Raw genomic sequence first — 10,559 nt, forward strand, 5'->3', positions numbered from 1 at the left:
TGTTATATCAAACAATACACATACACCAAACAATTTTGGGGTTAAAATTTATGTTGTCACATGCTGACTACCTTTTATGGATCAATTTTTATTATGTTATCGATATTTTTCGTTGGATTTAGATCAAATCTGGCAGGATTGAAGAGCTCCTTATTCTGGGCGGAATAAATATTAAAAAAAAATCGACGACAAAAATTGGCCCTTGTATCAGAAATATTGAATAACAGTTTTTTTTATCTTCTAGCTCTCAGCGATATATGCTACAAAATGATCCCATCGCACCGCGGCGGACAACTCCTAATGCTCAACAACCACACGTTCAAATACCACGTGCGTGCCAAGCGCTATTATTGCTCGAAATCTATGGACCCCTTTAAGTGTAAATCATCAATTAAACTAGACAATAATGGCTTGATTACTGCGTTAAGGGAGGTCCATAACCACCCACCGCCAAGGTATTTGGTGACGTCCACTGGAGAGTATGTTAAGTATTAATGGGAAAGCACTTTTATGTATGAAAAGTAATGAAGATATCTTAGTTTCATATTTTTTGCATTTACGTGTACACGCCAAGTAAAGCTAATTTATCGGACTAAAGATATTTAGTTTTTCTTCTGATAATCACAATCTTATGGCCCTTTGTAGCAATCACTCCCGAAATCTAACTACCGAAAGACGAACTACACGAAGAATGCCGAGGCGTCCTCGAGAATGCCGAGGTGTGCTTGGGAATGCGGAGGCATCCCTCTGGCTTTCTCAGACATGCGGAGATGCCCAGAAATGCTAAGAACGCCTCGACATGTCTAAGACACCTTGGTATGCCTGAAAACGCCAGAGGAATGCATCGGTATTCCCAAACACACCTCGGTAATAGGCCGAAAGTGGGATATCGATAGTGGGCGCTGGGCCTAATGTTATTTGTACAGATATTCAAGATTTGTGCAAAAATCTGAAAAAAGGTACCTTCAACCATTTTTCTCTTATTTTCCAGGTATCATTATCGATTTATACGTTTAATTATAGAATGATCCCTTCTTGTCGCGGCGGTCAGCTCGTCCTGTTCAACAAGCACAAATTCAGGCCAAAAGGTGTAGCCAATCGGTACTGTTGCACGAGATCTTCTAAACCGACTTATTGCAAATATATCGTGAATATAGACGAGGAAACTAGTGAGATGTGTTTACTTAGGGAGGTCCATAATCACCCCCCCACCTAGGTATGTGCGTGCTGATCGGAATTTCGGTAAATATTAACCCATGCATCGAATCACGACACTTTGTTGTTTTGGCTCTACCAACATTTTCGCTATATACCGCGAAAGCCATGTTATCGACTATGACAGTAGCTTAGCGGTTAATGTGTAATTGTAATTTGGTGAAAATGTAATGGTTTATTGTAATTCGATTGCATGCAAATTTTACACTAAAAGTATATTTATTTATTTTATGAACTGTATCAAAAGCAGACGTTTGGTTGAAACAATCTGCTTAAGTGTACTAAATATTTTCGAGACTACTTAGTATTACTTGTATTAGTTCGATCAAAAATGTAGCAAGGAGGTGACCTCATTCAATACTCATTTGGTTTTAACAAGAGAACAAAAAACAACACAGATATATACATTATATTCATGCGATTGTAAAAACATACCTGTTAAAAAAAACATGCATATGTTTTTTTATAATAAGGTCTTCGTCTGTACACTTGTATATTATATATTTATATTTTTTTCAGGTGACGTTATCCAACCGTATAATTATAAAATAATTCCATCCCGTCGCGGCGGCCACCTTCTCTTGTTCAACAAACACACATTTAGGCAAAACGCCAATCGGTATTATTGCACGAAATCTTCAAAACCGATCTGGTGTAGATCCTTGATTAAAATAGACGAAAAAACTGGTGCAATTTGTTTACTTAAGGAGGTTCATAATCACCCTCCGCCTAGGTATGTGAGCGCTGATGGAAATTTTGTGAAATATTAACCCATTCAGCTGATCACGACACGTTGTCGTTTTCGCTATATGTGTACACTTCGGGTTGTGGCGCTGCAGCAGTAGGTAAATGTAATATCATACTTATAAAAAAAAATATTTATTATAAATATTTCTTTATAATACATGCTGGTTTTACACTAAAGTATATTTTTATTTTATGAACTATCTACTCATAACTTACGTTTGATTATAATGACCTGCTTAAGTATTCAAAAACATTGCAAAGAGCGAATAATGGTTGTATTTTAGTGGTAACACAGCATAGCATACCTTATTTATAAAATAGGTATGGTTTTACAATCGCATGAATAATTTAATTCGATTCTTACATAACAAACGTATCTCAACCCAACACAATTAATGATTGACGAAGAGGTATCATGTTCTTGCTTTACGAATATGTCGATTTTGGGTTTTCGAACGCATACTTGTAAATATATTTTATGTTCCTGTTTTTTCCAGGTGCCGTTATGAATCCATTTGATTATCAAATGATTCCATCCCGTCGGAGCAGCCGCCATCTTCTCTTGTATAATAAACACACATTTTTTAGAAACCATAAACAGTACCGTTGCTCGAAATCTGCGAAACCGACTTCGTGTAAATCTGTGATCAAAATAGACCAGGAGACTGGTGCGATTTGTTTTGTTAGGGAGGTTCATAATCACCCCTCTCCTAGGTTTATGAGTGCTGATGGAAGTTTTATTAAATATTAACCCGATAAACTAATCACGACACGTTGTCGTTTTGTGTCTACGCAGCATTTTCGGTACATATGGGAAACCCATGTTAAGACTGACCATGCAACAAATGGCACGCGATTTTAGGCTGGCTGAGGAGGAGCAACGAATTCAATTGCTACAACACATTACACACATAACACTATGTCGTATCAAAACACCATGTTCTTGCAATAAATATATTTCTATTTCAATTTATATTCACACAAATACCAGAGAAGAGGAGATAAACATACGCATCCAAAACGCTCTGCGGTGCAGTACAGCCCTCCATAAAGTGTCGGTGTCCGGGCTTGTCGGCAAACATACTAAGTTACGGATATATAAAACCGTTATACGGCCTATCCTTATTTATGGCTGTGAGACCTGGTCCCTAACACTAATTTATGTTTTTCGATTTTCCTTTGTGGAGCGACGAATTAGGGTGTATTGATATACAATTTAGCACGAAACATATTAAATTTTTAACGATATATGTAATTCTGTATGTAGTCCGACGTAGCGATAGCATTAATTTAATATGATATGAGAAAAACGATTTTCCTTTGTAGAGCGACGAATTAGGGTGTATTGATGTATAATTTAGCACGACATAATTATACATTTTTAAAGATATAAGCGTAGCGATAACATTAATTTAATATAATATGTGAAAAAAAAAGTTATTGAATGGTTTTCATTGCTGGTTAATTACATCCTATTGATGAAGAGGTATCATGTTCTTACTTTACGAATATACCATTTTCAGGTCTGTGCACTTTATATTTTAATATTTTTTTCTTTTTTCCAGGTGTCACACCATTTAATTATAAAATGATTCCATCGAGTCGTGGCGGCCAGCTTCTCTTGCTCAACAACCACACGTATGGATATAATAGTAATTCAAAACGCTACTATTGCACGAAAGCTTCCAAACCGACTTCGTGTAAATCTATGGTTAAACTAGACGAAGCAACTGGTGCGATTAGTTTTGTTAGGGAGGTCCATAATCATCCTCCCCCTAGGTTTGTGACTGCTGATTCGAAAATTCTTTAAGTATTAAAAGCCATAAGCGTGCTAGAGGATAGTGGTACAACCGCTTCTCCGTGCAAACGTAGTCCTCATTTTCCTTCCTGGATATAATCGTTATTATTATAGGGCGGGCTCTTTCTAAGTTAGGCCTGGCGATTCAGATGGGCAATGTCGCCAGCATTTTGGGGAGTTTCTCGAAAGTTTCGTTTTACGCGGATAGAATGCCGCAAGCGATCCCATGACGCTCCCCTAACGGCAAAGAGGGTGACGCCGTAGGGGATGTTAGTGGGTATTGTCGTCCCCTTCCTCTGGGTAACAGAAAAAAAAAAAAAAAAAAAAAAAAAGTTATAGCATGTGTAAGTTTAATTAGTAATAATTAGTTTTGTGTTTTTTTATTTGGCATCGATGCACACATTTTTAATTGTAATACTTATGCAATAAAGGTATTATCTTCTAGTTTATGGAAAAAAAAATTAACAGCATTTTAAGACATACTTACGTAGCTTTACGTTCATAAGCGCAGTGTTGAAACCCTAGCGGTAAGAGCGTGCGACTTTCAATCCGGGGGTTGCGGATTCAAAACCGCTTGTACCAATGAGTTATTCAGAACTTATGTACGATATATCATTTGAGCCATAGAACCGAATGAAGTGTCTCACGTTAATGCCACTCAAAAGTAAAGTTACATACTTAAATATAAATAAATAAATTTAAATTTTAAATAAATAAATCACCTCTACACAGTATCTCGGCCATCGCCTCCCTCAACCGGGAAAGTGGCGACCCGATCAACGACGCCACCGTAAGCAACGACTTTTAAGCGAGGCTGTATTAATATACAAAAAAAATTGGGAGATACAATACAACATTTGTGCTTGTATGTTAAATTAAAGACGGCATAGCGCCACATTCGCGTTCGCGATAATATTCTTAAGGAGTATGTCTACCTATAAATAAGTAAATTACAAACTTAAATTTAAATTGACTTATAGATGTTAAGGTAACTAAGTGTCAGAATCATTAAAAATAGGTATAGGTATCTTTACATATAAAATATATTAAAAATAAAATAAAATCTTAGTGGTGTATAAGGTCTCTAAGTGTCCAAAACTAGAATTAAGTAAAACAATACAATCAAGCGAGAACATGATGGTCTCTTGTGTCAGTTCTACTGGACACTAGTATGGTTAAATCACAAAATAAAAATACGAAAACTCTATTGCTTAAATTTTTATTATACTATCAAGATCAAGCTAATGTCTTAAAGGAATCTTTATCATCTATAAAATAATTTGTATAACACACGTAGCTTAACGTTCAATGGATGGTTGACGAAGAAATATTATGTTCTTGCTTTGCGAATATGTTTTATTTTGGTTTTCGTCTGCACCTACACGGAATCTTCAGGTATCCTTATTAATCCTTTTAATTATGAAATGATTCCATCTCGTCGCGGCGGCCAGCTCCTAATGTACAACAACCAGACGTATATTTCTAAAACGCATATGTACTATTGCTCGAAATCTGGTCTACCGACTTCGTGTAGATCTGTGATTAGACTAAATGAGAAAACTGGTGCAATATGTATACTTAGGGAGTTGTATAACCACCTCTCTCCTAGATATGTCAGTGCTGATGGACAATACATTAGGTATTAACCATTAACCTCTTGGGCGCCAAAGAAGGCAACGGACGACTACGGTTACAGACCTACAGTTTAATATTAACTTTCGTGTAGTCCTTATTATAACATTTACGATTTATACAAACCCCAAATGCCAATGTCAACGCTGCAAATCATTGAGCATAAGGGTTGGTAAAACTGTCTACCGTGGGGAACGCTAACTACACCGTTGGTGCCCAACTTCGCCCAAGTAAAATATTAAAATAATTATTTTACCAAGTAGATATCCATTGAGTTATGAAAAAACAGAGTGTCGGAAGAATAGTTTTTAAATATAAAAATAATGTATCTAAATACTTATCCTTATCTTCGCAAGCCGTTCCAAATCCTAAATATTCAATTAGTACTCGTATAGTAGTATGGTACAAAATGTATAGTGGAAAAATGATTTAATGCTGGTTAAGGTGAAGTTATATACCTTCTAAATGCGAAGTAAGGGCACGTATTTTTGCCAACCCTTCAATGAACTGAACGAAAATATTCGAGTTAATTTTGGATCATAATTGGGAGCTTTTGGACTATAATTAGGTGGTTTGCGGTTATAATTTAAGATCATTCTGTATTCTGTACTGTCTTACTGTCGTAAGGTATATTAGTTTAATATAAGTAGTATTTGGCTATTTCGAGACCTTCATATTTGTGTTATTTAGCATTATATATGTGGAAGCTTGTAATTTAGTAGATAAGTCTATTAACCTATGTATTTCAGGCAGTAAGCATCCCGAATAAATTAAAATAAATAAAATAAGTATAGTTGATTAGTTTTCTGTGAAGACATAAAGTTTGATTAAATTCTGTTTTTTAGACTTTCTTTATGGATCTTTAATTTATAGTTTGATTGTATTATAGTTTATGAGAAAACTGCTAAGTATCTCATAAAGAGATCAATATGTCTGTATTCGTTTATTCAAGATTTGGTTTCAATTCGAAGTATATATATCATGATTTGATTAGATTATTAAAATGCCTGATTGTGAAGATGTACTACAATCTTAAAGAATTTTTTGACGATGCACGTCGCAACAAAATGAAAATAATTTAGTTAATGTAGTGTATTATTCGTTTTTAAGTAATGTTAAACACTATATTGTGTGTTCGCAAAGGGCAGCTGTTGATACCATTTTTTGTACAGATCATCTATATGTATATGTACACAGTGAACAATAAAAACTTTCTTATTCGACAATGCTAACTTTACAAATATTTAATACCTTCTTCTTGACCATATTCTGATTGTAACAACATGTGATAAGTTTGGTCTGTATTTTTAATGGATATGATCTGTCAGTGTCAACAGTTCAGAATATGCCCCCAGAACTCGTAAGATATTATAACTGTCTGTCACTTTGTTGTAAGTAAAATAAAGAAGAATAAATAAAATGTACTCCGGATGATTTCAATATCTAGTGCCCCGATCACCCACTCTCCCCATATTTTCTGTAGATTTTCGTCGACCTACACTTGTATAATTGTATCAATTTTTTAGGTGTTGATATCAAGCCTTACAATTACAAGATGATACCATCCCGTCGCGGCGGCCAGCTCCTCTTGTACGACAACCACACGTTTAAGTATATATCTAATAAACAAATGTACTATTGCTCGAAATCTGGTAAACCGACTTCGTGCAGATCTGTGATTAAGCTAGAGGAAGTTACTGGTGCTATTTGTATGCTTAGGGGGGTGCATAACCACCCCCCTCCTAGATATGTGAGTGCTGATGGACAATTCGTTAGGTATTGATCTCTTGTCCGCCAAAGACTGCTACAAACGCGCACGGTTATAGTTTAATATTAAGCTTTAGGTTCGCCTTTGTACTACTAGTTAATGATGTATGTTTTTTTAACCGACTTCAAGATTTCAAAAGGAGGAGGTTATCAATTCGGTTGTGTTTTTTTTATGTTTGTTACTCCATAACTCCGTCATTTCTGAACCGATTTTGAAAATTATTTTTTCCTGTTTAATTTTCTTGTTTGTGTTATAAAGTGTTTTACTACTACAAGTACCCACAATAAGGTTTAATACGGCGCGTTATATATAAATCCCGTTATCAATGCTGCAATTCATTGAAAATTTGAGTTGGTAAAACTGACTACCCTACTTCACCGTTGGTGCCCAACTTCGCCCAAGTAAAATATTAAAATAGTAATTTTTCCTATGAATAGATATCCATTGAGTTAACAATAAACAGAGCGGCGTAAAAATGGTTTTTAAGTATAAATATAATATATCCAAACTACCTCCACTTCGCCACCCGTTTCAACTTCGGCTAATCATTTTTTCCAAATACTAAAACTTGCTGCAAATCCTAAATGTTCAAATACTAAACGCCCATGATACAAAATGAGTAATGCAGAAAATAAATAAGATTTAATGCTAGTTAAGGTGGCTAGATGTATGGAGGTGGTATTATATACCTACTAAAAGCGAATTAATGAACTGAAAGAAAATATTCAAGTAAATTTCGGCCCATTAATGGAATTGTGGACTAGAGTTACGGTTATAATTAAGGTGATTCTGTATTGTGTACTGTCTTACGATTTCTGTATGCTGTATGTCGTAGGGTTAGCATTAATTTAATATAAGTAAAGTTGAATGGCCTGTGAAGAAGTTTGATTAAATGTTGCATTTCACTTTTTATTTTATTTATCTTTACATTATAAATAGCTTAAGATTGCACCGACCGTCCAGTGGCGCCCTCATTAAGGGGATTGTGTTTTTTAATAAACCAATTCATAACTGTATAATTCAGAACGAGTAAGTATATTAATGTTCTAGTCCGACTGATTCCTCTACTTTTAGTCTTTGTCACATAATTTTAAATAAATAAATATTATAGGACATTATTACACAAATTGACTAAGTTCCACGATTAGCTCAATAAGGCTTGTGTTGTGGGTACTTAGACATCGATATATATATAATAAATATATACTTATAAATACTTAAATACATAGAATAAATATCCATGCTAATCACACGAATAAATGCCATTACCAGGATTTGAACCCGGGACTATCGGCTTCATAGGCAAGCTTACTACCCACTAGGCCAAACAGGTCGTCTAATTTCATTTTGCTTATTTTTTGCTTCATCACCCAAACGGCAAATGGTGGCCACTTTTTCCCGTTTAGGTGATGAACTGATGAAGTCAAAAGAAGAAAGTAATATAAAACTATATCTCATAGTCCAAAGGTTGGGTTGGGGAATCCGGAGGACTACAAAATTATTATGCGCCACTGGACGAATTTATGAAAAAACTGCCAAGTAACTCATAAATAAATCGTCAAAACTGAATTTTTATACACACAGGCATACGGCCCGCCTGATGGTAAGCAGTCACCGTAGCTATAGACGCCTGCAACGCCTGCGCCTGAACCAGATATATTATATGCGCGTAGCCCACCCTTAAAAAACCTGTACACTCCTTTTTTAAAGAACCCCATGCCCCTCGGGAAAACCTCCATTCCACAGCCGAAGCGTCCGCGGGAGGAAATTCCTCTTAAACGCACAGTACGCGACGTTCGATCATACATTTTGCAAGGTCCCGTTCGGGATTCAGGATCTGGTTTCAAATCATGATTTCATTATAATGCAAACTTTACGAATAATACCATCTTCTGGCATATTCTGATTGTAATAAAAGGTGATTAATTTGATCTGAATTTGCTAGGCTATGACCTGTCTGTGTCAAAAGTTTAGAATATGCCTCCATAACTCGTTCTACAGCTTTAGTTTGATTTTTTTTATACCACGCCGGTGGCACACAAGCATACGGCCCGCCGATGTTAAGCAGTCACCGTAGCCTATGGATGCCTGTAACTCCAGAGGTATTACAATATCACTTAAAACTATGAAAACACTTATATTAAGTGAGCTCAATCTGACGCCATGTATAAAGAAGCACGACGTTGACAGTTCATGGTTCACTGTTAACATATAACAAATGTGTGTGTGATGATAAGAAATGAAAATGCATGAAAATGTTTGTATTTCAGAATACCCCTACGAAATCATCCAATCGCGGCGCGGCAGGCCTCTTCTACTGTCCAACGGCTACACCTACTATAAAAATAGTGCTAACTCCTACTATTGCACCAAGTTTAGCAAATGCAAGGCGAGCGTGTATCTCGAATGTGAGTTTGGGAGAATAGTGGCTGTGAAGGGACAGCATAACCATGTTGCCCCTAACTATGTTAAATCTTCTACGGGATGGGTTTTAGTTTGAACCAAGAGTCTTATTCTAATAATAGGTATATTTGGTAGATGTATTTGATCTCAACTTGTTTGTATATGACCTTCACTCTCAAAAGTGACGTTTCTGGAGAAACCATCGATACCAAACAAGTAACGATATCTGATTACTATAAAAACAGTGGTAATTCCTACTTTTTCACCAAGTTTAACAAATGCACGGCGAGCGTGTATCTCGAATGTCAAATTAAACTATAGGTAATATAATCCAGATTCCAGATTTATATAATAAAATAATATATTTTTTCATTATGGACACCTGCATTATCACTCCACCTTCACTTATTATGGTATGTATGGTATTGTACCGTAATACACTTTACTACCTTCTAAGAAATATTGAACCCTATGGAGTCACACACACACTTTCTTTTTGGTCACGATCCTCAGTTACGAAGAAACAACAAACAAGAATAATTCAATTTTAACAATGTTTGTTTCAGGCCTTCCTTACAAAATGATTGCTACAGGACGAGGCGCCACCCTGCTCATGCTGCACGGCCACACATACTCTTACAAGGAAAAAAATAAGCGCTATCACTGCTCCAAGCTGTCCAGTTTGAAGTGCAAGTGCTTCGTGAAGCTGGATGAGATAGGGAGGATTGTGTTGCTGCATGAAGACCACAACCATGAACCGCCTAGGTACATGGTGACCAAGTCGGGCCTGTATATGAAAATGAGCTGATAACCAATTTTTGATCTACATCAGAATTCAGAAAGATGATCTCCTTTTAAACTTAATGTTTGAGGAACGATAGTCATTAATAAAGTCGTATTTGTTCTTTAGAATCACACAAATCGAAATATTCCATAATTCTATGCAGGGATGTACCTAAGTTTAATAAAACTATTTGGTTTTGTGTGGATGTGAAA

General features: G+C 35.8%; 1 long non-coding RNA gene across 1 annotated transcript; it reads left to right on the forward strand.

Moving 5' to 3' along the window:
* Positions 1-4,660: 4,660 nt before the first annotated feature.
* Positions 4,661-10,559, forward strand: LOC133515851 (uncharacterized). The gene is made up of 2 exons (XR_009799094.1): positions 4,661-9,568; positions 10,130-10,559. It is a non-coding gene; the product is annotated as an uncharacterized LOC133515851 (long non-coding RNA).

This window comes from Cydia pomonella, chromosome 3 (genome assembly GCF_033807575.1).
Source record: "Cydia pomonella isolate Wapato2018A chromosome 3, ilCydPomo1, whole genome shotgun sequence".
NCBI classification, from domain to species: domain Eukaryota; kingdom Metazoa; phylum Arthropoda; class Insecta; order Lepidoptera; family Tortricidae; genus Cydia; species Cydia pomonella.